This window comes from Stegostoma tigrinum, chromosome 12, assembly GCF_030684315.1.
Source record: "Stegostoma tigrinum isolate sSteTig4 chromosome 12, sSteTig4.hap1, whole genome shotgun sequence".
Lineage (NCBI taxonomy): Eukaryota > Metazoa > Chordata > Chondrichthyes > Orectolobiformes > Stegostomatidae > Stegostoma > Stegostoma tigrinum.
Genome location: NC_081365.1, coordinates 16,677,615 through 16,705,454, shown reverse-complemented (window position 1 = coordinate 16,705,454; position 27,840 = coordinate 16,677,615). Strand labels below are relative to the sequence as shown.

Here is a 27,840-nt window from a genome sequence, read left to right as displayed (position 1 = left end):
ATTGTCCTATAGTTACGCTGCTTACTTAATGCAACTTTATATGGGTATACGGTCTCAAAACTGGTAGCAGAGGGGCCAAAAGGCTGGAGAACCAAGATAGCAAGGTGTAGAGCTGGATGAATACAGCAGGCCAAGCAGCATCAGAGGAGCAGGAAGGCTGAAGTTTCAGGTCTAGACCCTTCTTCAGAAAGGGTCTTCTTCATTTCTGAATAAGGGTCTAGACCCGAAACATTAGCTTTCCTGCTCCTCTGATGCTTCTTGGCCTGCTGTGTTCATCCAGCTCTACACCTTGTTATCTCAGATTCCCCAGCATCTGCAGTTCCTACTGTCTCTGGAGAAGCAAGAGGCCCTTTTACCTTTCTCTCAATCTTTGCTCCCGGGAAACTGATTTGACGTCAAGTTTCAGAAAATTCCATCTGTTTTTTTGTACTAAACTGGAAGAATAAGCAACAGGCCTCAATGGACAAGAGGCCATTTTGAACTCAACATTTCTTATGAGTTTATGACCAAATGGAGTTTCCTGCCTTAGTTAAACAAGCTATTTAAATCCATTGGCAAAAATAAAATTGGCTCACTTCACTTGCATGTTTGCCGGGTCATCTAATTGTACAAAGGCCTCATTAGTCACATCCAGTTGTTCCTTATATAACTATTCGGAATGTCTATTCTATATATAACGTTACTTTGGTCACAAAACTACTCTTTGTGTTTGTCAGCTACAAAATAATGCATTTATTGAGAATGCCCCCCACACCCCCTCCCCCGAATTGTGTGATGGTGTTATTATGTAGTGGTCTTTAACCGATGCCACCACCAGTCTACATTTATCGGCTGCTAGCTTTATTCTTATTTAACAAGAAATTATAGCGCACATATATATTTAAGTGACAACGTACCATTGTGAATTCCATACCAGATAATTAGAGATATGCCAGCTGTGCAGTGAGGGGCATTTTGCTAATGACACTATGTCCGTCATACATGATTGGCTTAACTGCTTACACTTCCATCAGAAGGGTGTGAGTTGGCTCCCCATCCTAGGAACTGAATGCATATTCTAGGCCTACAGTTGAGTGCAGAATGGAACATATACTGCATTATTGTGGATGTTGGCTTTTAGGTGAGCTGTTGAACCGATAATGAAATAAAAACTTCCCTATCGATTGATTTGCTCAGGGACGATCAGAAAATAATTTCCTCTTGGTGTTCTTGCTCTCTCACATAGCAGGAGCAGAAAAGGTGGCCATTCTTCTCGCTGTTGATGTGACCTTATAGTGCAGAAATCATCTTCTATCTCTACTGAACAGTTGAATTCATATTGGTGCGTTAAGTAAGCTTGAGCTGGAGCAGGCAGATGTGAGGGAGAAAAACATACACTGAAACACCTCCACCCACTACCGTGAGAATTGTTGATAAGATTTTCAAATATCTGGAGAGTTCTACAATCTAGTGACACCCACAGGAACATCAAGGACAATGGGAATACTGAAGTAGAAGACACAACAGAAGTACAAACCCATTCCATTGAAAACCCAAGGAAAGGGAAGACTGGATTGCTGGAAGAGCCGGCCTTTCACTAGCATGGATTCTTCCCTTACACATCACATCCCAGTAGGCAACCTGACCCTGAAATAGCCCAATCAGTAGAATTTGCATTGAAATAATGAGTACAATAAGATATTCATGCACTAAACAGCCTCAGAGGTGGCTAAGTGAAAATGTTAGTTTAGCCTGCAGTTAGTGCGAAATAGCTTATTTTCAAAGCAGCTGATGTACATATTTGTAATGGCTGCCTGGGTCGTTGTTCTGGGAATGAATGAGGTGCAAATTTTCCGCTATTGATCAGCTTGTCATCTTGTGAAGTGATGGTTTGTGCTGCAATGGTCAACTTTGCTTTGAATATTTTCTCATGTGGTCCACGCCCCCAACTCTGTCATGGCAGTTTCTGCCATATTTCCTGCAGAGGAAGACTGAGGGTGTGCATGAGTCATGAACTGTTGTTTTCTTTGGGGTGAACTGGGCTTTTCATTTCTGCCTCACTCTTCCAATGCCCTTCCAAACAGGCTGCCTCCAATGGTCATGGTCATTGGTGAATGAATTCCGGTTGTGAATGACTTGGAGATAATGAAGACTAGAAGGCAGAGTCTAGAGGTGTGAGGCTGGAAAAGCACAGCAGGTCAGAGTGCAGCTGAGGAGCAGGTAAGTCAATGTTTCGGGCAAAACCCATCTGACCTGATGAAGCGTTTCAGCCTGAAACGTTGACTTACCTGCTTCTCGGATGCTGTCTGATCTGCCGCGCTTTTCCAGCCTCACACCTATAGATCCCTATAGGCATACCTATAGACAGCATCCCTGTCCTCTATCCTAACATTTTCCTTACAGTTGACTGTGGTCATGGAATGGATGCACAGTAGGTACTGATCCAGTAGCCAGTTCACTCGATGGACTGTCTTGAGATTTATAGCTGTCATCTGTCCAATGAAAGCAATGACCTCCATTGGAACCTAGTTCGGTGAGCAATGCATGTAAGCTGATGGAATTAGCATGCTTTAGGACGTTTGAGTTGATGACCTTTTCCTGCCCAGGAAATGCAAAGAATATACTGAAGACAGTGAAGCTGGAAATGCATTATTTTCTTCCACCTGGCATATGTTGCCCTGGTCTCACTGTATGTGGGAGTGTGCTGAATACACAGGATTGGTCGATCCACAGTTTGGTGTTGTCAGTCAGGTTTAGACGCTGTATCTTCTTGTTGATGCAATGCACAACCTCAAGCAGCAGGTTGCTGATGATTATAGATCTATGAAACGGTCAATGACCTCCATCATCACCGTGGGAGGTGATGGTTTAATGGTATTTTTGCTGGATTAATGAATCCAGATAATGTTTTTGGGACAAAACCAGATGTTGCTGGAAAAAGCTCAACAGGTCTGGCCAGCATCTTTGAAGAAAAAAATTAGAGTTAACATTTCAGGTCCGGTGACCCTTCCTCAGAACTGAAAGGCCTGGGGATATGGGTTCAAATCCTGTCATGGTAGACAGTGGAATTTGAAATCAATTTTTTAAAATATCTGGAATTAAGGTTCTAATGATGACCAAGATTCCATTGTCAATTGTCAGGTAAAAACCTATCTGGTTCACCAATGCCCTTTAGGGAAGGAAACTGCCATCCTTAGCTGGTCTGGTCTATGTGTGACTCCAGACCCACAAGACTCTTAACCACCCTCTGGGCAATTAGGAATGGGTAATAAATGCTGCCTAGTCAGCGACACTTTCATTCTGTGAATAGATAGTCAGTGGCATGGCAAAACCTTAAACTATAATCTTTGTCTTCCTGATGCTGGTGAACAAATCAACTTACAGGCATAAGGAACCCTCTCTACTTGCAACTGGAAGTGTCTCTCAGTTTGGAACTCTCATGCAGCATCATCAGTATAGAGATGAGCACATAATACATGTTTCTCATCGCTCTTGGGTGAGCAACTTTCCATCATGACTCTGTATAAATGGGTAGAAGTCTTTTTCCTTGTTACATGTGATGCAGCCATAGCTGGTAAGGCCAATTAATTTCCCTTCCTGCCTGCTCCTGGTGAAACTATTCAGTTTCAGCAGGGCAGACAAGAGTCATCCACACCGTTATGGATCTAGAGTACAGTCACGTTTGGGAAGATTTGTTCAGCCATGGGTTTTATTTTTCACAAAAATCAATGATGGTTTCATGTGCCATCCCAAGCGCCAGTTCTCATAGAACCCCTACAGTGTGGAAGCAGGTCCTTTGCCTCAACAAGGACACACCAACCTTCAGGGCATCCCATCCAGATCCATCCCCCTATAACCCACCTAATCTACACATCACTGAATACTGTAGCAATTTAGCATGGCCAATCCACCAAGTCTGCACATCTTTCAACTGCTAGAATAAACTGGAGGAAACCCATGCAGACACAGGAAGAATGTGCCAACTGCACGCAGTCACCCGAGAGTGGAATCAAACCCGGGTCTCTGGCGTTGTCAGGTAGCAGTGCTAACCACTGAGCCACTGTGCCACCCAATTCTAGATTTATTGGCTAAACTTTAAATTCCTCTGGGGGAGGTTTGAAACTGCATCCAAAACATTAGCCTGGGCCCCCAGGTGACATGACTACTATATCACCAGCTTCTCATAGGTTAGAGGTAAAATGAGAATGAGTCAAACAGTGTTAACGTAAGTATGCAATGATCCCATTGCGGAGTCAAATTATCCCAATGTAGTCCAGTCATAGCTGGCCTTACATGTTGTGCTGTGACAGAAAGGGATGATCATAGTGAGCAGCTTCAGGGAGTAGACACATTTCTCCAAAGAGTTTAGAAACACTGCCTCAGTCCAAATGATCCACTATCTTGGTGAGTGCAATATAGGAGTCTCCTTTGCTTAACAGTATTCTCAGGGAGCTACCAGGCTGAAAGGTTTGCTGGTTGAATTATCTACTAGTGCTCATTAAAGAGGTTGCATGGCATCTTTGTGGATAATGCTTCAACTAGCAAGCATCCTCTTCTAACATGAGCCAGTTAATTGGGACTGAGCAAGTCTTTGCTGCGGACTGCAAGTATTGCTTAAATGTATAATGTCTTTTAACCTGCGCTGAAAGTTTAAAGGGGAGTTTTGTAATAAAAATATTGGGAGAAATTTCAGGACACTTTGTCAACCATGTTTATGACAGAGATTCTCTGAGATCTTCATTCGATAAGCTGTCCCAAAAGCTGACGCTGTGTATCAGTAAATGTAATCCAGTCCTCAGTAGACACTGATGGACGGAGTCTAAATATTCAGATATAGGAAGATAGCTTCACATCAGGGCAAAACCTGATTTTGATGTAATTCTGGTTCCACACCAATATGGTTGATTCTGGTGACTGAAACAGCCAGTTAGCTCAGTTGGCTGGGCAGCATCACTGTGTATTGTTATACAGCACAGGTACAATTCCTGCACTGGCTGTGTGAAGAATCACCTTCTCAAACTTGCTTCCTCCTGCCTGAGGTTAAACCAGCATCAGTTTTCTCTCTCTAATGACAGAGCTGCCCTATGGTCTGGTAGGACAATGGCAACTTGTTACATTGCATATGGTGTTAATTAGCAACACTGAGCGTTAATGATCTCGCACATTCCAGTGCCTTAACAAGTGCAATTACTGAGTGTTGGACCATTAACAGGAGTGACATTATGAACTAGATTGCTTTTTAATGAGTTGACTATATGCAGGGGGGCTTCCTAACACCTGTGAAGAACAATCCTGTTAACCAATTTGCTCTTCCACGAAATTTAATTTCAAACACCATTGAGATATTAATATAAATTTGATATGTATGTTTCTTCCATTCTGTACCATAAAATAAATGATAGTTGATCTGTTACTGATCAGACTAGAACAAAGGGAATCAATCTCCTTGTATACATACTGTCAAGTCCTGCATTCAGATGGGGGTTATTATTGTTCAGAAGCTCACTGTGCTATTTATAACTGAAAAAAAGAATCAGTGATCCACAAAGCATAAGGCTGCTAGGAACATAATTAGTAACCTCACTGCGATCGATTCATGAAGAACCCTTGATTCCTTGTTTGGAACCAGAAACCTATTTGGTTGTGAACTCACAGGAAGGAATAGGTTCAGTGAAGGTGAGAGGGGAGTAGTCAGTTTTAAACTGAAACAGCTCATTGGAAATCTGACAGAATTAGTTGGAAAGTCATCTGATTTTAATCTCACTGGATTTCCATCTGGGGAGTTTAGCCGAAACTGTTCCCATTCTACCTCCCTCCTCAAACAATGCTTATTGATACATGTGACAAAACTAGGATTTGGAGAACTTTGGGTTTTGTCTTTAAGCTCTGTACAAATTTTGGAATCATAACACAGAAGGAGCCAATCAGTAATTTGCAAGAGTGACTTATATCGTCATTAATGTGCTCTCCCACATTGACTTTATAATCAAATGCTAGCAACTCCAAAATAGACATTGAATCATAGAATTTTACAGTATGGAAGGAGGCCATTTGACCCATCATGTCTATATTGGTTACATATATTTTTCTGAACAAAGAGTGAAATTGAAACAAAACTGTACTTTCTTCCCGAATATTTGGTTTAAATTCCTTGTCACCAGTCATTCTATTAAGTGGAACTCCACATCACTCACAGAGGGTGTTACCATGTGCTCAATTGCTAAGCAAATACAGCAAGGCACAGGAGTTGAATATTGAACAGCTAACACTACATTCCCACTCATCAGAGAGCATTACATGATTAAATCTGCAGTAGGAAAATCTTCTTAAGACTGTAAGCCAACATACAAATTAATTTAAGATTAAACAAGTAAATTAAGAGCACTTAGCAGCAACAATCTTTGCCAACCTCTTCACATGCCACCTGGCCAAGCTGATTGTTGCTGGAAGAAATATTGTTGTTGCATTTTTCTTTCCTCTGTTGTTCTCTCTGCCCAGAATTTCATGCATTAGTGTCTGTGTGATCAATAGGCATATATTGCACACTGTGGCTCATTTCGATCTACTAGCATCTGAGCAAATGCCCTATGTCACTTGACAAACAATTATCAAACAACATTTAATATGAAACGTAAGAGGACACTTATAGCAAGAGCTTGATCAAAGCAAAAAGTTTGAAAAGTGCTGCGAAGGTGAAGAAGGAAGTAGAGAGTGGCCAAGAATTTCTGGAGAGGATTCCCAGGCTTCGGAGGCACGGCTGATGAAGGCACCCATGCCAAAAGTGCAGCAATGAAAACTGAGGCAAGAGGCCGGAACTGGAAGAAACCAAATATTTTAGGTGGACGTAGGACTAGAGGAGATTATATAAATACATAGGGGGTGAAGCATTGTGCAGCATTTGCAAACAAACGTGAGAAATTTTAAATGAGACGCAAAATATGCCTTAGTGTCAGTGCAGACCTGAAAAACTGAGGACAGCATGGGCACTTGGCATTCACAATGAGATGGGCGTCTCTTAACAGCTAAAGACACTAACAGTGAGGCATCAATTGAGAAAAATTCAACTCCCTCCACTCTTTCACATTCATAACAGCCTTAAATCCCAACTGTGGACCCCCAGAGATCTACGTTTGAGGCCATTCACTGTCAACATCATAGAACGACTAAAGTGTTACAATGTAAAAAGAGGCTTTTTGACCTGTTGTGTCTGCACCAGCTCATCAAATGAAGGTCAGGACTTAGTTCCATTTTGCTGCCTTTTCCCTGTACCCTTGCACCTTGTTTCTATTTCAATAACCATCCAATACCCTTTGATATGCCTAAATTGAACTTGCCTCCACAACTCTTCCATGAAGCGCATTCTAGAAACAAACTACTCATTGTCAGATCATGTTTTTTTCTCCATACCACATTTGTGGTATCTAGACTCTATCTAGACTCTTCGTGATTTTGAAAGCTCCTATCATATCTCCTCTTGCCTTTTCCTCTCCAATCTATTTTCACAGCTAAAGTTTGTCATCCCAATAAATTGCCATTCCAATAAATCACTTGTGCAGCACCTCCTTACTCTGGCACCCTATGACCCCTATTAATAAAGCCCAGGATACTGTAGATATTTTCTAATCATGGAGTGATAGAGTTAGAGAGTTATACAACAAATAATTAGACCCTTTGGTTCAACTCATCCATGCCAATCAAATATCGAAAACTGATTTAGTCCCATTTGTCAGTATTTGGCCTGTATCCCTCTGAATCCTTCCTATTCATACACCCATCTAGATGTTTTTTAAACGTTGCTATTGTACCTGCCTCTACCATTTCCTTTGGCAATTCGTTCATTACATGCACCACGCCCTGCGTGAATAAGTTGTACCCCGGGTCCCTTTTTAATCTTTCTCCTCTGACTTTAAACCTATGCCCTCTAGTTTTGGACTCCCAAACCTTGGGAAAAAGACCTTGGCTATTCACCCCATCCATGCCCCTCTCAATCTTATAAACCTCTATAAGGTCACTCCTCAGCTTCTGGAAAATAGCCCCAGTCTGTTCAGCCTCTCCCTGTAGCTCAAACCCTCCAATCCTGGCAATATCCTTGTAAATCTTTTCTGAACTCTTTCAAGTTTAGCAACATCTTTCCCAAAGCAGGGAGACCAGAATTGAACACAGTATTCTAAAAGTGACCTTGCCAATGTCTTCTATAGCCACAACATGATTTCCCAACTTGTCCACCCACTGTTCTGATGAATAAAGGCGAGCGTGCCGAATGCTTTTCTCGCCACCCCTTCCACCTGCGACCCCATTTTCAAAGAACTATGCATCTGCACCGCTAGGTCTCCAGGGCTCTATCCTTAAGTGTATAAGTCCTGTTCTGGTTTGCTTTACCAAAATGCAATACCTCATATTTATCTAAATTAAAGTCTTTCTGCCACTCCTTGGCCCATTGGTCCATCTGATCACGGTCCCATCATGCCCTGAGATAACCTTCTTCACTGTCCACTACAGCACCAGTTAAAACAACCTGTTCAGAGATGCTACTACACATGGCTGGACCTGGGCCTCCTTGTCTCAAGGCAGGAACACTACACCGCGCCACAACAGCCCCAGAATACTGTACGTTAACCGCTTGCTCTTCTGTCTGTTATGGCATTTACCAACACACTCACAGCCCTCTGCTCCTAGACCTCCTTTAGAATTGTACCCCTAATTATATACTGCCACATCCGTTTTATACCCTTTCATCAACATTAGCAACGAGAAGACAATGCGTAGAAAAATAATTCTCACAGAGGGAAAAGGTAAAATAAAAAGAGAAATACCTCCAAAGGAGAGAGGGGAGGAGTAGTTGGACAATGCTTTATAACCTTTTTCTTTGAAATAAACCCAGCTGGCTGTGTGGGGGTGTTAAATAGAGGCTACTGTACACCAAATATTCTGCCAGTTTCATTTGTCTTGAGACTGAGAAATTTAAGAAAGGCAAGGAAATTCCACTGTTATTTTAGACCCAAAAAAACAATCATTTTTACTTTAACCTTGGTTCCCACTGTAATTTTTCACCATTGATAAACTGATTAAGCTTTCAAGTAATTACTCAGAGTCCACAGTTACTAAGAGAGTCGAGAACCTTGTGTTGAAAAAAATTACATTAGTAAATATGTTTATTAATGAATTAACTAATTTAAAACCTATTAAGCACTATACTCTGACAAAGCACTCTCCAGACTCATTAAAATTCGTACCAGAAGTAAGGTATTCCATCATCAATGAAAGATGAATGACTAATTTTAAAATCACCTTACAGCAGCAATGCCAAAAATGAATTAAAAATTGACGATCATTTCTGAAGAAAATGTGGATTTAAATCTGTATGAAGTCTCAGGTTCATCTCACCTAAGCTTTAGTTGCTGTTGATGGATGGGACTACCTCATTTTTTGCACTGACGCTAAATTTTTCTTGTGCTTTTTACTGCTCTCACCTGATTTGTGTTGCTTGAGCCTTCCAATTTACTTTTGTACCAGCTTTTCTTTTCCCTATCCTTCCCTGGCACTAGAGGTAAGCATGTTTTCTCTTTAATTTTTTTTAACCTGATCTTTAGTGGACCTTTTTTTTTGTTCATTTGTGGGATGTGGGCATCGCTGGCTGGCCAGAATTTACTGCTCATCCCTAGTTGCCCTTGGAAAGTTGCAGCGAGTTGGCTTCTTGAACTGTTGCAGCCTACTTTTTGTAGGTGGGCCAACAATGCCCTTAGGGAGGGAATTCCAGGATTTTGACCCAGCGACAGTGAAGGGACAGCAATTTTTCCAAATAAAAACTGAAAGAACTGCAGATGCTGTATATCAGGAACAAAAACAAAAGTTGCTGGAAAAGCTCAGCAGTATCTGTGAAGAAAAAATCAGAGTTAACATTTCAGGTCCCCCTTGTCCTTACCTAACATCCTACCAGCATCTACATCCAGATCATCAAATGCCATTTCTGCCACTTCCAGCCTCTAGCCACGACCAGACACTTATTCCCCTCCCCTCCCTTGTTTGCCTTCCGCAGGGATCATTCTCTCTGGGACACCCTGGTCCACTCCTCCTTCACCCCAACACCACACACACAACCCCGTGGCACTTTCACCAGTAACTGGCTAAGGTGCAGCACCTGCTCATTTAACTCCTCCCTTCCCAGTATCCAAGGGTCCAAACATACCTTCCAGGTGAAGCAACACTTCTATTGCACATCCCAGAATCTAGTCTACTGCATTCGCTGCTCACAATGTGGTCTCTTCTACATTGGGCAAAAAAGACCTGAACTACCTGTTGCGTGCCACTTTAATGCATCACCCTGTTCCCTGGCCAATATCTCTGTCTCTGGCTTGATGCAGTGCTCCAGCGTAGCACAACGCAAGGTCTCAGAACAGCACCTCATTTTCTGGTTGGTAACCTTATAGTTCTCCGGACTCCATATTGAGTTCAATAATTTTAGGGCCTTAACCCTCCCATGTCCTAACCCCCTCCATCACATGCCAGGCCTTGTTACCACATAACCTGCCGTTACACACCCCCTGTTATTAGTGACTAAGGGCAGTGCGTGGCTGAAATGAACGGCCGCAGCAAGTGATAGAGGCTGGTACAATTACAACATTTAAAAGGCATCTGCATGGGTACATGAATAGGAAGGGTTTAGAGGGATATGAGCCAAATACTGGCAAATAGGACTCGATTAATTTAGGATATCTGGTTGGCATAGATGAGTTGAATGGAAGGACCCGTCCATAGATCCCACAAAGTTGCTATCCAAGTTGACAGGGTTGTAAAGAAAGGCGTATGGTGTGTTGACTTTCATTGGCAGGGGAACTATTCACCCTCCTAGCCTGATCGTTATCAACTCCTTTGTCTGTCTAACTGCTCTTCTCTCTCTTTAGGCTCTATCCTATCCTTTACTCCTTACCCCATCCCTCCTTATTTTCTGTAAAAAAGCTGCCCAGCTACCATCAGTTCTGAGGAAGGGTCACCGGACCCAAAACATTAACCCTGATTTTTTTCTTCAGCAATATTTCCAACTCAGGATGGTGAGTGGCTTGGAGGAGAAATCATAGGTGGTGTTGCCATGTAGCTGCTACCCTTTGTCTTCTCGATGGAAGCGGTCGTGGGTGTGTGAGATGCAGTCGAAGAATCCTCGTTGAATTTCAGCAATGCATCTTGTAGATGGTATACACAGCTGCTACTGAGCATCAGTGGTGGCTAGAGTGGATGTTTTTGGATGCAATGCCAATCAAGCGGGCTGCTTTGTCCTGGCTGGTGTCAAGCTTCTTAATTGTTGTTGCAGCTGCATCCATCCAGGCAAGTGGGGAGTATTCTGTCACACTCCTGACTTGTGCCTTGTAGATGGTGGACAGGATTTTTTTCTGAAGAAGGATCCAGACACGAAACATCAGCTTTCCTGCTTTTCTGATGCTGCCTGGCCTGCTGTGATCATCCAGCTCCACACTGTGTTATTCCAGAGATTTAAGCTCTTGTTTGCTGACTGTGAACGTTTAGAGATGCCTGGTATATACTTGAACCTAGTAAAACTATCTTCCAGAATTTGAATTCAACCTGACTCTAACGATGATCATGAAACTATTGTCAATTTTTAGAAAAACTCAGAAAACCCATCTGCTTGGCTCATGTTCTTTAGGGAAGGAAACTGTTGGCTTTAGCTGGTCTGGTCTATATATGACTCCACACCCACAGTAATGTGGTTAACTGCCCTCTGGGCAGTAAATGCTAGCCTAGACAGTGCCACCCACATCCCTTGAATTAATGATATAAAATTAAGCATGTATGAGAGCTTCGACTATATGTAGCGAACTTACAGAGAGCATCGAGCATGTGTGTGTATGAAAGTCAGTATTTTATTTTACACAGATTGGTTAAGTACAATAAAACTAACTTCTTGCTTTGTTAAACTCAAGAAAACCTGTTATTGGTCCATTTATGGCTATAGCTTATAAACAGTTATGCATTCACTGAATTTGAAATTGTTTTCTTTGCAAACAGAATAAAGCTTCTTTGTTTAAGCATAGCGACCATGCTTCCTTGCCTGACTGTAACAAAGGGCTCAGCATCACACCATCCCACAATTTACAGTCACACAAATATAGAGAGAGACAATTTGGCCCATTGTCCTACTGCTGGTACTAGCTCCACATGAGTTGTGACTTGAAACCAACTGTTACTTGCATCTCCCCATATCTCCATGGTGATGAAAATTAGGTGCAACGTAAAATGAGTTGACTACTCACTAACAGTCTATTTTGAGAATTACCGGCACAGTCTAACTTCACCTTATATCTGTAACTGCAACTAGAGTGCATTCCTCATGGAGATAGACATGCATAAGATTTTTTTTTCCCCTGTAGGTGGAGGTAAGGTTGGATAACCCTTGAGATATGTTCCTAACGATTCTACTGGGTCAGGTCTTTGACTTCAGAAGCCTTGCAAATATATAGTGGGCTTGTCAGCTGCTGAAATAAAGGCAACAATGAAGAAGAAGAATAGTAATTGGGTTTAAGTTGAATGCTATGCTGATTTTATAAGAAGAAACATTCCGGGTGAACTATTTATCTTCAATTCAGGTGGATAATAGACACATAACATCTGAAATGCTTAATGGATTTTCTAAGCAGTCATTAGTGTCAATGATCCTTTTTTCTCCCCACTGTGTGAAATAGAAATAAAAAGCAAAAAAAAACAGCTAAATTTGATTAGGGAGGAGGCATGGAAAGCAAATAAAATCTGCTAATTAGTTTGTGCACTAATGGGAAGAGACACAATTATGCGAGCCTGCTTCGCTTTCTGCTAATTATGCACAGTGCTGTAGAAAAATCAAACTCGCATTAACTAATTATAGGTCTTTGGCTGACACTAAATTTATGACGGCTGAACCCTGATAAACATAAAAAGAACTATGCCTTTGGATCAGGCACATGTGCTATGTGTTATGAAATGGAGGCATTTGTACCTCAGTCAAGGAACTTAGTCATGCTGGTACTGAATCTGCATTCAAACAATTCATTATCCAACATTCAGTCCTCTCTGCAAACATGGTTACTGTGCCAAGGATGACTGACAGGTGTTGAACTAACAATGTTTATTGTAGCTGAGAGATGGAAATGCAAATAATTGGAAACAGTTTATGCTTAGTACCGCGATTGTTATGCTTGGTTCACAATTTCAAATAATGGCTTGCATTCTACTCCATAGGCTTTCTGAGGATCAAAATAGGATACAAAGCACTTTGATCTATTTCAGTTTGTGCGTAGCTGGGAAGAAAGGAAAGTGGCCCAGCTGATTTGAGTTCTTCATAACAGGGAATGTGCTACATGCATAAGAGTGATTGGAAAATACTTATGTCAAAAGCAATTCTGCATAAGGAAAAAGGCAATGTTTATTTCAACAGGGTCTGGACTTCAACAGGTGAGTACCTGGTTAGCTGTAACGTGCTTTGGATTTCCAAAGGTTGTCAAAGGCAAGTTCCTTTTCGTTTTGCGTGGTCTAATGGAATCAGTGACCAGTCACAAATGGTTATAGATGCTCAGAGTGGCAGAAGTTCCAATGGGCTGAGGGTTAAGAGGGCATAGGTTTAAGGTGTGAGCGGAAAGATATCAAAGGGATCTAAAGGGCAGCTTTTTCACGCAGAGGGCAGTGCATGTATGAAATGAACTGCCACAACTAGTGGAGCAGGCTGGTACAATTACAACATTTAAAAGGCATCTGCATGGGTACCTGAATAGGAAGGGTTTAGAGGGATATGAGCCAAATACTGGCAAATAGGACTTGATTAATTTAGGATATCTGGTCGGCATAGATGAGTTGGATGGAAGGACCTGTCCATAGATCCCACAAAGTTGCTACCCAAGTTGACAGGGTTGTAAAGAATGCGTTTGGTGTGTTGGCTTTCATTGGCAGGGGATTTGAATTTAAGATCTGTGAGGTTATGCTGCAGCTCTATAAAACTCTGGTTAGACCACAATTGGAATATTGTATTCAGTTCTGGTCAGCTCATTATAGGAAGGATGTGGAAGCTTTAGAGACCGTGCAGAGGAGATTTACCAGGATACTGCCTGGGCTGGAGGGCAGGTCTTATGAGGAAAGGTCGAGGGAGTTAGGGCTTTTCTCATAGGAGTGAAGAAGGATGAGAGGTGACTTGATAGACAAGTACAAAATGACGAGAGGCAAAGATAGTGTGGATAGTCAGACTTTTTCCCAGGGTGGGAATGACGATTACGAGGGGGTGTAATTTTAAGGTGATTGCAAGAAGGTATGGGGAGGTGTCAGAGATTGGTTCTTTACACAGAGAGTAGTAGGTGTGTGGAATGCACTGCCAGTGGTGGTAGTGGGGTCAGATACTTTAGAGACTTTTAAGCAACTCTTGGATTGGCACATGGATGATGGTACGCAGGGTAGTTTGATCTTAATAGGAATAACAGGTCAGCACAACATCGTGGCCAAAGAGCCTATACTGTGCTGTACTGTACTGTTCTTTGTTCTATATTCTATGTTTCTTTCTGTATATCTCTATGACTGTAATTGGGGTTCCGCGAAGATCAATGTTGGGATCACTGTAGTTCACAAAATACTTCAATGATTCAGAGTTTGGAATCAAAATTACAAATAATGTTTGTGGCCAACACCAAGTTGGGAGGGGTAGTTACTATTTGGAAAAGACTTCAACAAACTACAAAGCATTAACATTATCAGAAAAAAGAGGTGAATAGATAAATTTTAGCAATTAGAGGGAAAAATGGGAAGGTCATGTATTGCTTGGAAAACAAAGTTTTGATTGAGCCAGAGGAGCTAAGGAATCTAGCAACAAAGATACACAAATCACAAAGGGTTGTGATGCAAACCAGTCTGTCCACATCATAGGGAAAACAACTATCTGGGTTTATTTCGCAAATGAAAAGTAGACAGGCTACACTGTATGTACATCAAATCTTAGTTAGATCACATATGGAGTACTATGTGCAGTTTTTGTCACCGTAACATATGACAAGTACAGAGACTCTGAAAATGGTCTTTTAAAAGATTCACAAGAATAAACAAGAACCACATGGTTATACCTATCAGAAATGCATGATTAATATGGAGCTCCTTGCACTTGAAATGAGTCAGCTAGGGGCTACTTCATTGACATCTTAAAATTATGAAAGATTTTGATCGAGTATACATGGAGCAAATGTTTCCTCATGTGGGGAAGAGCAAAAGCAGACGTTATTAATACCTGATGGTCCATCAAGTAGTCAATTAAGGAATTCAGAAGAAACTTCCAGGGAATGCATGTAGAACTCACTGCCATAAGGAATAGCTAAGGCAAATATGTAGGTACATTAGAAGAAAGTGAAATATTATAATGAAGAAGATAATAGCAGGTTATGAAGATTGAGTTAAATGATGAAAGATGGGAAAGTGGAACAAGAACATGTATGAACATTGGCACTTTCTCTGCTGTCAACTCTATATGGTCCTCTGCAATACGTTTGTAATCAATCAGAAATTGACACTGAATGATAAAAGGAGATAGTTGGTGTGGTAATTAAAATCTCAGTCACCGATGGATTTTATAGTGACCCTAAGGAGGGTGAAGGAGAGAGCTACAGTGGTTTAAGGAAGGAACGCCACAGCATGAGCCTAGTTTCCTGAAGTCGTGAGGTCCAATTGCATAGTCAAGTTGATGAGGAATTTACTACAGGCTAGAGTTGGAAGAACACAGAGATAGAAAAGGAGAGGAGGAGATTATGAAGGTAGAGGGAAACTGTGAGATGGGGGAAGCCAGAAACAGATTTCAACAAGATGTGAATTCTAAAAGTGAAGGCTTTCGGGAGCCGCAGGACACCAGTGAGGGCTGATAGATGAGCGAGCAGTACAGGCTTTGATGTGGGCAGTGATATTTTAGTTTAACTGAAGTTTCTAGACAATGGAAAGTGAAAGGTGGGCCAGAAGACCACTAGAATATTTGAGTCTGCAGGTGCCAGAATATAAATGAGGGTTTCAGTACCAGGCTGACCCCTGCAGGAGTGGAGGCTGGTGATGCTGCAAAGCTGGAAGTAGGTGATGGAACAGGTATGGGATTGCAAATTTTGTTAAGAGTAAATTGGGAAGACGAGAGTTGCAACCTGAAATATTGGCTGGGAAGGAAGATAGAATTGAGGAAATGAAGGTGATGGAAAGGTCTTAGAGTGATGGCTTTGACTTTTACACTCATTAACTGGACACGATTGGCTGGATTAAAACTGAGCTGTTGTGAGTCTTGTTGTTTCTGAGCACAGCCCCACTTTAATACCTGTGTTTCAGCTGGCCCCTGAAACTGAGCAGATTTCTTCTGACGGCAATCCCCTTCTTTCATTTCCTATTTTCTCTGATGTTATGTACTTATTGTACTTGGGAGAATGTTCAGCTATGTTGCTCTATGTTTCCGTTATTTCCCCTGGAACAGCTACAGGCTCCGGGATGTAGCGAATGCCAAACTGTGGCTGAATGGCTCGAAAAGAAAAATCAACAGAGGGCTGCTTCAGTGACTTTCAACACAATTTATTCGAGACAATGTCTGACAACTACGGCTGCCTGTCGGGGTAATGACACATGATGGGTGATTAAAGGGCAAGCGTTTACATCAGAGGAGTCTGAGTGTTTGAAGAGGCATCAAACAGCACTCACACTTGTTTGCAGCGTGTAGTGGGAGTCTCTCATTAGGAGAAAAAGGAGAAGATTGATACAAACATACAAGATATTCAATTCTAGCCAGAATTCTTTTCAAACCTTCGTTGAATTAACACTTAGAATATCATGAGTGGAGGGGTTTGCTGCAACATTGGCTGGGAGGCAGGTTGGAAAGGTTGCTATGGAATCTACATTCCAGTACCATGGGATTAGACCCTTTATTTGTAACCACAGAAATAAAGTCCAATTGTGAAATGCAACTTTGTGTTCCCCACTTTTGGGCAGACAAAGGAAAAGCTTGCATTTGTACAGTATCTTTCATACCCAAAGACCAGGGCTCCAGAACCATGGCTTACAGTCTAAGGATATAGATAAGCATATGGACGTATATGGATAAGCATATGGGCGTACATGGAATAGTGAAGGTTAGATGGGCTTCAGATCGGTGTGACAGGTCAGCACAACATTGAGGGCCGAAGGGCCTGTACTGTGCTGTAATGTTCTATGTTCTATGATATGGGGTAGACCTTTTCCTAAGTTCAAGATGGTGGCAGAGGAGCAGGGCTGAGTGCAGGCCTTGTTCACTCCCATCTGCATTCTTTCTCTTTTCTTTTCTTCTTTTTACTTTTGCTTTCCCTACCCCGCTCCCCCCATACCCTGCAACCATTTTTTTTTGCTTTCTTTTCTCTAAAGCCTGGAGAGTGGCAGGTGAATGAGGAGGCCTCCACTGACAGCAACGTCAAGAGGAGCCAGACAGAGCTCCACCCCAGCCTGGGGGCATCTCCCAGCGAGCAAGGAGCACTTCCCAGGCTGACTCTCCAGGCCTGGACTCTTGGGCTGAGCCGCGGCTTCAGGCCTGCAGCTAAACCCAGACGCCTGGAGGAGGAGGAAGCGTCGGCGAAAGGGACGGCAGAGGATCCTGATGACTGGAGCTGGGCCAGAAGGGAAACAGGAGGCACAGAGCTCACACATCCAAAGGCTCGCAGCTTTGGCTCAGATGTGGCGGTCACCGGTGGGGGGGGGGGGGGGGAAGGTGGGGTGCAGTGGGGGCACTGGTGGTGGATGCCCGTCACCGAAACCCCAGAGCCCATTACAGAGACCCCGGGAGGTTATTGCAGAGACCCCAGACCCCATCACAGAGACCCCGAGAGGCTATTGCAGAGACCCCAAAGCCCATCACAGAGACCCCAGGAGGTTATTACAGAGACCCCAGAGCCCATTGCAGAGACCCCAGAGCCCATTACAGGGACCCTGGGAGGTTATTGCAGAGACCCCAGAGCCCATCACAGAGACCCAGGGAGGTTATTACAGAGACCCCAGAGCCCATTACAGAGACCCCGGGAGATTATTGTAGAGACCCCAGAGCCCATTACAAGGACACCGGGAGGTTATTGCAGAGACCCCAGAGCCCATTACAAGGTCACCAGGAGGTTATTGCAGAGACCCCAGAGCCCATTACAGAGACCCCGAGAGGCTATTGCAGAGACCCCAGAGCCCATCACAGAGACCCCAGGAGGTTATTGCAGAGGCTCTGGGGCTCATTTCAGAGATCCCTGTTACAAAGACCCTGGAGCCTGTTACAGAGACTCCAGCCAATTTCAAGTAATGATTGGAGGAGCAGTGGAAGGGGAATATGAGGAAGTGAGATAGATGAACTCTATTATTGTAAAATCTTGCATTATATTCAGTGTTTCAACATGGTACTGGAGCTTGGCAACATTTTGCATATAACAAGCTAAAAAACACTTTTCTCTGTATTTCTATATACATGTGACGTAAATATAAAACTAAATCTAACTTTTTGGAGATGAGGAGAAACTTCTTCACCCAGAGAGTGGTGAGCCTGTGGAATTGTCTGCAGCAGAAAGCTGTTGAGGCTAAAACAGTGAGGACTCCCAGAAGAAATAAAGAGACAGCTCTAAGGGGGAAATGGTAAAAAAGCAAGACAGGATACTGATTGGATGATCAGCTATGATCATAATGAATGGAGCAGCAGGCTTGAATGGCCAAAGATCTACAAGACCAGAAGAAACAGGAACTGGAGTAGGCTATTCAGCCCCTCAAGTCTGTTCTACAATTCAATAAGATTGTGGCTGAACTGACGTTCTTAGGCTTTTTCCCATAGCCCTTGATTCCCATAATGATTCTGAATGCATTTATCTCAGCCTTAGGTATACATAAAGACACTGACCCTATACTCTCTGTGGCAAGGGATTCGAAAAATCTATAACCCTCTGAAATAAAACATTTCTCCACATCTCAGTCTTAAATTGGTGTCCCTTTACTCAGGGACTATGCCCTCTGGTTTAAGACTCACCCGTGCGGGGAAACATGCTCTCAGTATTTACCCTGTCAAGTTCCCAAGAATCTAGAACATAGAACATCGAACATTACAGCACATTACAGGCCCTTCGGCCCTTGATGTTGTGCCGACCTGTCATACCGATCTCAAGCCCATCTAACCTACACTATTCCATGTACGTCCATATGCTTATCCAATGATGACTTAAATGTACCTAAAGTTGGTGAATCTACTACCGTTGCAGGCAAAGCGTTCCATTCCCTTACTACTCTCTGAGTGAAGAAACTACCTCTGACATCTGTCCTATATCTTTCACCCCTCAATTTAAAGCTATGCCCTCTCATGCTTGCCGTCACCATCCTAGGAAAAAGGCTCTCCCTATCCACCCATCTAACCCTCTGATTATTTTATATGTTTCAATTAAGTCACCTGTCAATCTTCTTCTCTCTAATGAAAACAGCCTCAAGGCCCTCAGCCTTTCCTCATAAGACCTTCCATCCATACCAGGCAACATCCTAGTAAATCTCCTCTGCACCTTTTCCAAAGCTTCCACATCTTTCTTATAATGCGGTGACCAGAACTGTACGCAATACTCGAAGTGCGGCCGCAACAGAGTTTTGTACAGCCTCACCATCACCTCTTGGTTCCAGAACTCGATCCCTCTATTAATAAAAGCTAAAACACTGTATACCTTCTTAACAGCCCTGTCAACCTGGATGGCAACTTTCAAGGATCTGTGTACATGGACACCGAGATCTCTCTGCACATCTACACTACTAAGAATCTTACCATTAGCCCTGTACTTTGCCTTCCGGTTACTCCTACCAAAGTGCATCACCTCACACTTGTCTGCATTAAACTCCATTTGCCAGCTCTCAGCCCAGCTCTGCAGCTTATCTATGTCTCTCTGCAACCTACAGCATCCTTCGTCACTATCCACAACTCCACCGACCTTAGTGTCATCTGCAAATTTACTAACCCATCCTTCTACGCCCTCATCCAGGTAATTTATAAAAATGACAAACAGCAGTGGACCCAACACCGACCCTTGCGGTACACCACTAGTAACTGGTCTCCAGGATGAACATTTCCCATCAACTACCACCCTCGGTCTTTCAGCTAGCCAATTTCCGATCCAAACTGCTATATCTCCCACAATTCCATTCCACCGCATTTTGTACAATAGCCTACTGTGGGGAACCTTATCGAATGCCTTGCTGAAATCCATATACACCACATCAACCGGTTTACTTTCATCTATCTGTTTGGTCACCTTCTCAAAGAACTCAATAAGGTTTGTGAGGCACAACCTTCCCTTCACAAAACCGTGCTGACTATCCCTAATCAATTTATTCTTTTCTAGATGATTATAAATTTTATCCCTTATAACCTTTCCAACACTTTACCAACAACTGAGGTAAGGCTCACTGGTGTATAATTACCAGGGTTGTCTCTACTCCCCTTCTTGAACAGGGGAACAACATTTGCTATCCTCCAGTCATCTGGCACTATTCCTGTAGACAATGACGAGTTAAAGATCAATGCCAAAGGCTCGGCAATCTCCTCCCTGGCTTCCCAGAGGATCCTAGGATAAATCCCATCCGGCCTAGCGGACTTATCTACCTTCACACTCTGTCGTCTTTCTAATACCTCTTTCTTGTGAACCTCAATCTCACCTAGTCTAGTAGCTTGTATCTCAGTATTCTCCTCGACAACATTGTCGTTTTCTAGAGTGAATACTGTTGAAAAATATTCATTTAGTGCTTCCCCTATCTCATCTGACTCCACAACTTACCACTACTATCCTTGATTGGGCCTAATCTTACTTTCATCATTCTTTTATTCCTTAAATACCTATAGAAAGCCTTAGGGTTTACCCTGATCCTATCCGCCAACAACTTCTCATGTCTCCTCCTGGCTCTTCTGAGCTCTCTCTCTAGTATGTTACAAGAGATAACCTCTCATTCTTTTAAATGTCAGTGAGTAGAATCCCAAAAAGTTTGACATTTGGTCAGAAGACAATCCCTGCATATCAGGGATCATCCGAATGAATAATCTCTGAGCAGCCTCAATTAAAACGATATTTCTTTAAATAAGAGGACCAAATCTGCACACAGTCGTCCAGATGTGGTCTCTCCAGCACCTTGTACAGTTGCCATAACACTTCACTACTCTTATATTCCAACCACCCTAGAAATAGTATTCTCTTAGCCTTCAGTTACCTGCTGTATCTGTGTGCTGGCTTTCTGTGTTTCATACACAAGGACCTCCAAGCCCCTTCCTTTCTGCAACTTTTTTTCCTTTCAATAATATTCTATTATTTTGTTCTCCCTTCCAAAATTAACAACATCACATTTTCCCACATTATACTCCATTTAAAAACATTTTGCGCACTTTCTTTACCTTTCGCTATCTCTCTGTAAATTGTTTGCATCCCCTTCGCAACTTGTCTTTTAGCGCCATCTCCTATAGAATTTGGCCTGAGCACATTCACTTTCTTCCTCCAAGTCATCAATATACATTCTGTAAATAGTTGCAGTCATAGCACTGATCTTTGCGGAACACCACTAGTTATAGATTGCCAACCTGAAAAATAAACCATGTATCCCAACTTGCTGTTTCCTGTCCATTAGCCATTTCTCTACCGATGCCAATATGTCACTTCCAACGCTGTAGGCTCCATCTTCTGACTTAATCTTTTGTGAAGCACCTTGTGAAATATTTGCTGGAAGTCCAAAGCCAATACATTTATTGGTTCCCCCCTATTCATTCTGGTTGAGACTTCCTTGGAAAATTCTCATAAATTAGTCTGAGATAATTTCCCTTTTACAAAGCAAGGCTGACTCTGCCTAATTAAATTATGATTTTCTTAATGTTTTGCTATTGCTTCCTTAATAATTGATTCCAACAATAGATGTTAGGCTAATTGGCAGTTTTCCAATCCCCCATTACTTCTCCAGAAGCCGTGGAGAATGACTTACTACTGCTCCTTTATTCTATGGTTCTGTATTTCTATACACTAAAAGTGTACTTTGTAGCTAATGAAGATCAGTGCTGTCACTGCTGATAACAGAAAACACTATCGATAATTTGCACTTAGAAAGCTCCTATAAACTGCATTATGATAAATGACAAGAACATCTACTTCAGTGAGGGAAAGATATTTGAGGAAAATAGTGTCCAGGGATCTTTTAGATTTGCCACAGTGGGAAAATCAGTTTTATTGGCAGGGATAGGGAAACACTGGTGTATTTTGATAACAAAGTGTGAAGCTGGATGAACACAGCAGGCCAAGCAGCATCTCAGGAGCACAAAAGCTGATGTTTCGGGCATAGACCCTTCATCAGAGAGGGGGATGGGGAGAGGGTTCTGAAACAGATAGGGAGAGGGGGGCGCGGATGGAAGATGGATAGAGGAGAAGATAGGTGAAGAGGAGAGTATAGGTGGGGAGATAGGGAGGGGATAGGTCAGTTCGGGGAGGACGGACAGGTCAAGGGGGCGGGATGAGGTTAGTAGGTAGGAAATGGAGGTGCGGCTTGAGGTGGGAGGAGGGGGTAGGTGAGAGGAAGAACAGATTAGGGAGGTGGGGACGAGCTGGGTTGGTTTTGGGATGCGGTGGGGGAAGGGGAGATTTTGAAGCTGGAAGTCCACATTGATACCATTGGGCTGCAGGGTTCCCAAGCGGAATATGAGTTGCTGTTCCTGCAACCTTCAGGTGGCATCATTGTGGCACTGCAGGAGGCCCAGGGTGGACATGTCGTCTAAGGAATGGGAGGGGGAGTTAAAATGGTTCACAACTGGGAGGTACAGTTGTTTATTGCGAACCGAGCGTGGGTGTTCTGCAAAGCGGTCCCCAAGCCTCCGTTTGGTTTCCCCAATGTAGAGGAAGCCACACCGGGTACAGTGAATGCAATAAACCACATTGGCAGATGTGCAGGTGAACATCTGCTTGATATGGAAAGTCATCTTGGGCCCTGGGATGGGGGCGAGGGAGGAGGTTTGGGGACAAGTGTAGACTTCCTGCGGTTGCAGGGGATGGTGCCGGGTGTGGTGGGGTAGGAGGGGAGTGTGGAGCGAACAAGGGAGTCATGGAGAGAGGGGTCTCTCCGGAAGGCAGACAAGGGTGGGGACGGAAAATGTCTTGGGTGGTGGGTTGGATTGTAGATGGCAGAAGTGTTGGAGGACGCTGCTTTGTATCCCAGAGGTTGGCCGGGTGGTATGTGAGGACTGGGGTGATTCTCTTTGTGCAGTTATTGTGGGGTCGGGGTGTGAGGGATGTGTTGCGGGAAATGCGGGAGACACGGTCGAGGGCGTTCTCAACCACTGCGGGTGGGAAGTTGCGCTCCTTGGAGGACATGGACATCTGGGATGTGTGGGAGTGGAATGCCTCACCCTGGGAGCAGATGCGCCAGAGCCGAAGGAATTGGAAATAGGGGATGGAATTTTTGCAGGAGGGTAGATGGGAGGAGGCGTATTCCAGGTAGCTGTGGGAGCCGGTGGGCTTGAAGTGGACATCAGTTTCCTCCTGGTTGCCTGAAATGGAGACAGAGAGGTCCAGGAAGGTGAGGGATGTGTTGGAGATGGCCCAGGTGAACTCGAGGTTAGGGTGGAAGGTGTTCGTGAAGTGGTTGAATTGTTGAGCTCCTCTTGGGAGCAAGAGGCGGTGCCGATACAGTCATCAATGTAACGGAGGAAGAGTTGGGGTTTGGGGCCAGTGTAGGTGTGGAGGAGGGACTGTTCCATGTAACCTACAAAGAGGCAGGCATAGCTTGGGCCCATGCGGGTGCCCATGGCCACCCCCTTTGTCTGTAGGAAGTGGGAGGAATCGAAAGAGAAGTTGTTGAGGGTGAGGATGAGTTCGGCGAGGCGGATGAGGGTGTCGGTGGACAGGGAGGGATTGGGCCTGTGGGACAGAAAGAAGCGGAGGGCCTTGAGGCCATCTGCATGAGGAATGCAGGTGTATAGGGACTGGTCGTCCATGGTGAAAATGAGGTGTTCGGGGCCAGGGAATTGGAAGTTCTGTAGGAGGTGGAGGGTGTGAGTGGTGTCACATGCATAGGCGGGGAGTTCCTGGGCCAAGGGGGAGAAAATGGAGTCCAGACAGGTGGAGAATAGTTCGGTGGGACAGGAGCAGGTGGGGACAATGGGTCAACCAGGGCAGGCGGGTTTGTGGATTTTGGGGAGGAGATAGAAGCGGGCAGTATGGGTTTGGAGAACAATAAGGTGGGAGGCTGTGGGTGGGAGGTGTATTTTGGTGCTGTTTTAGTCTCTGTTCCAAAGAAGGATATACTCTCCAGACAGAAAATATAATGAAGCTTCATTGGATTAATTTCTGAGTGGGGAGAAAATCATATGAGGAGAAATGGAATAGCACAGACCTAAATCCTAGAGCTAAGAAGATCTTAGATGTTGTGAGAGGGCTTGACAGGGAATATGATTAGAGGCTGTTTCTCCAGGCTGAAGAATCTAAAATCAATGTCCAAGTCTCAAGGTTAAGAGTCAGCAATTCAGGACTGAGACGAGAGGATGTTTCTTCACTCAAAATTCTGTGAATCACTGGAATTCGATTACATAAAGGGTAGTAGATACTCATTTGTTAATTGTGTTCAAAACGGAGATTGCTAGATTTTTCTTTGGTTCTTAAGACCTTTGCAACAATGGATGGTGCCTCAGGGTCAATCAGGATGGCAGTGAAGGCCTATTTATGGGAAATACCCACTAAATCTAAAACCTGCGATTGTTATTAGCGCAGATTTGGGGAGAATGAGGACAGTGTATAGATTGCAAGAAAAAGCAAAGAACTGCGGATGCTGGAAATCACTACCAAAAACAGAAATTGCCGGAAAACCTCTGTGTGTCTGGCATCATCTGTGGATAGAAAGCAGAGCTAACATTTCAGGTCCAGTGACCTTTCTTTGGAGCTGATTGTAGCTCGGACAAGATCTATATATATGCTGAAGGGGAGGCGGTATCATAGAATCCCGACACTGTGGAAGCAGGCTATTTGGCCCATCAAGTCCACAGCATCCCACCCAAACCTATCCTCTACCCTATCCCTGTAACCCTGCATTTACCATGGTTAGTCCACCTAGCCTGCACATTTTTAGACTGTAGGGGGAAGCCAGGCTACCCAGTAAGAAACCCACACAGACACAGGGAGAATGTGCAAATTCCACACAATCACCTGAGACCCCCTAGCACTGTGAAGCAGCAGTATTAACTACTGAGCCACCAAGTAAAGGGTAGGTGGAGGTGAAGCCCAGAGAAAGGGAAAAGCATTTGGGCAGATAACGGAGTGAACGAAGGTTACCCTGGGAGAATGAATAATTTCCGATGGGGCCTGTTAGTGGCTGACAGTGGGTTGTTTGTGGCTGCAGCCGGTGTGATGACAAGGCCTTGTGAATGAGGGTAGCATCTCCTTACCCCAGCCGCTAGCTATAATAAGTTCGGAAACAAAGTCATGGGACCCGAAACATTACCTCCGCTTTCTCTCCACAGATGCTGCCAGGCCTGCTCAATCTCTTCAGCAATTTCTGTTTTTGTGTATGTAGATTGCACATTTATGTTTCATGAGGCAGCGCTTCATTGGAGGCTCACTGATGATGTTACCTAGAATGGTGACGAAACGTCTGATAACTAACCTTCCAGCTCAGCGAGCAAACTTACATTCAGATCACTTTTCTCCCAAGTCAGGTTGCAGAGTCAGGAATTCTCCACAGTCTGCGGTTTTGATGCAAGAGCAAAAATGCAGGCCGAAGGGAATGAGCGGATGATATGCAGAATGGAATTAAGATTGAGCATCAACCAACATCTTTTTAATCACAGCAATCTCAAGGAGTTCTATGGTCTCATCTTGCTCCTATTTCTTATATCCTCTTAATTGCTAGAATTCTGCATCACCATGTTCACCTCATGTCCAGAAATAGTTGTTGATTGACCATCAAAACTTTAAGCAATGAATAGCCAAGACATGAAGATTCAAAACTAAGTCTCCGATTCCTGCAGAGATAGTAAGAACTGCCAACGCTGGAGTCTGAGATAACACAGTGTGGAGCTGGAGGAACACAGCAGGCCAGGCAGCATCAGGGGAACAGGAAAGTCAACATTTCGGGTCAGGACCCTTCTCTTCTGAAGAAGGATCCCGATCTGAAATGTTGGCTTTCCTGTTCCTCTGATGCTGCCTGGCCTGCTGTGTTCCTTCAGCTCCACAATGTGCTTCTCCGATTCCTAGAACCAGCTGACTGAAAGTTGTCTCATCTAAACACACATGTGAGGCAACATCCAAAGACATGTAGGCCAATACTCATCCTACAACTTGGCTACAATTATGCATTCTTCCAAAATCCAACTAGGAAGCATAATTGGAGAAACACTGAAGATCATGAAGATGGAGTAACAAATTCATTGATCATAGGTTCCCAGTGGAGAGGTATATTGTAAAAAACGTATAAGTCTTGCTGAAAAAGAGCTTTAATCTTGAACACATCAGAGCATTTGAAAAAATAAAGATGTGATGCGGGGGGTGGGGGAGGGGGTAAATGTTTTACAGTGCATGAGAAAATGGCTGTTAAAGTACAAGGCAGAATAGGACATTGAAGTTATAGAGACTTTCAAACTGGCTCTCACTGGTGGAATCAGAAATTTCAGAAAAAGATTAAACTGAGCTTTTTTTGTAAGAATGCGAAGGTAAGGCAGGTAGTGAAAGTTTAGTTGTGGATCAGCCATATCTAAATTCAGGTGGAACAGGCGACAGAGGCTGAATGATCTACTCTTGTGTCCAAACACTCAAAATGATTTTATCCAATCATTTCCAGGCAGTAGCAGTCACACAGAGTTTGTTAGAAAACAGTAATCAAGTACTTCTGGTGACAACATGGGCTGACATAACATCATCTGGCAAGTTTTGATGTGTATTTGGAGACTCATTTTCCTGGCATTTGTAACCCAGGCAGTCAGCTCACAATGAGTAATAGTTAGAATGGTTAGAATAACAATGGTTAGAAATCAAACAGAATGATAAATCGCCAAATGAGGCCATTTAGTCCATGTTCTTGTGTTCGTTCCTTGAAAGACCTATCCGCCTAATCCCACATCTCAATCTTTCTCCAAATAAATTGAAAATTCACAGGGCATTCAAAACTGGACTTGGCCTTTTCCAATATTGACAATTATCTACTAAAGCAATGGTCATTGAATGTTGCTTCAAATGAACATTTCATTCATTCCTGGGATGTGCGTGTCATTGACAAGGCCAGCATTTATTGCTCATTCTCAATTGCCCTTGATATGGTAGTGTCAGGCTGTTTTCATCAATATCTACAGTATTTGGGTTGTAGGTACACCCAGAGTATTGTTAGGGAGAGAGTTAGAGGATTTTGACCCAGTGACACTGAAGGAAAGGTGATATATTTCAAAGTCAGGATGGTGCGTATGTATGAGAGGGGAGCTTACAGGTCATGGGGTTCCCATGCGTTTGCTTTCCTTTACATTCTAAACGGTAGAGGTCACAGACTTAGTCATAGGAGACAGAGGGTGGTGGTGGAGGGATGCTTTTTGGAATGGAGGGTTGTGACTAGTGGTGTTTCACAGGGATCAGTGCTGGAACCTCTGCTGTTCATATCTACATAAAGGATTTGGAGGAAATGATCTAATTAGCAACTTTATGGACAATACAAAGATTAGTGGAGTTGTGTACTTTGAGGAGGATTGTCAGAGGACACAACATTGTATCAATTAATTAGAGACATGGGCAGAAAAACTGGCAGATGCAATTTAATCCAGACAAGTGTGAGATGATGAATTTTGGAAGGTCAATACAGGCAGAAATTATACAGTGAATGGCAGAATCCTTGGGAGTATTGATATGCCGGGGGATACGC

General features: G+C 43.4%; 1 protein-coding gene and 1 long non-coding RNA gene across 3 annotated transcripts in view; one reads left to right on the top strand and one right to left on the bottom strand.

The window, feature by feature from the left end:
- Window positions 1-27,840, bottom strand: part of LOC125457234 (cell adhesion molecule DSCAM) — a 612,502-nt gene that overhangs the window by 160,139 nt on the left and 424,523 nt on the right. The gene's annotated exons all lie outside the window — the stretch shown is intronic.
- Window positions 13,273-27,840, top strand: part of LOC125457235 (uncharacterized) — a 66,844-nt gene continuing 52,276 nt past the window's right edge. Inside the window, exon 1 of the long non-coding RNA XR_007248582.2 lies at window positions 13,273-13,416. This is a non-coding gene — a long non-coding RNA (uncharacterized LOC125457235). The remainder of the gene's footprint in view (window positions 13,417-27,840) is intronic.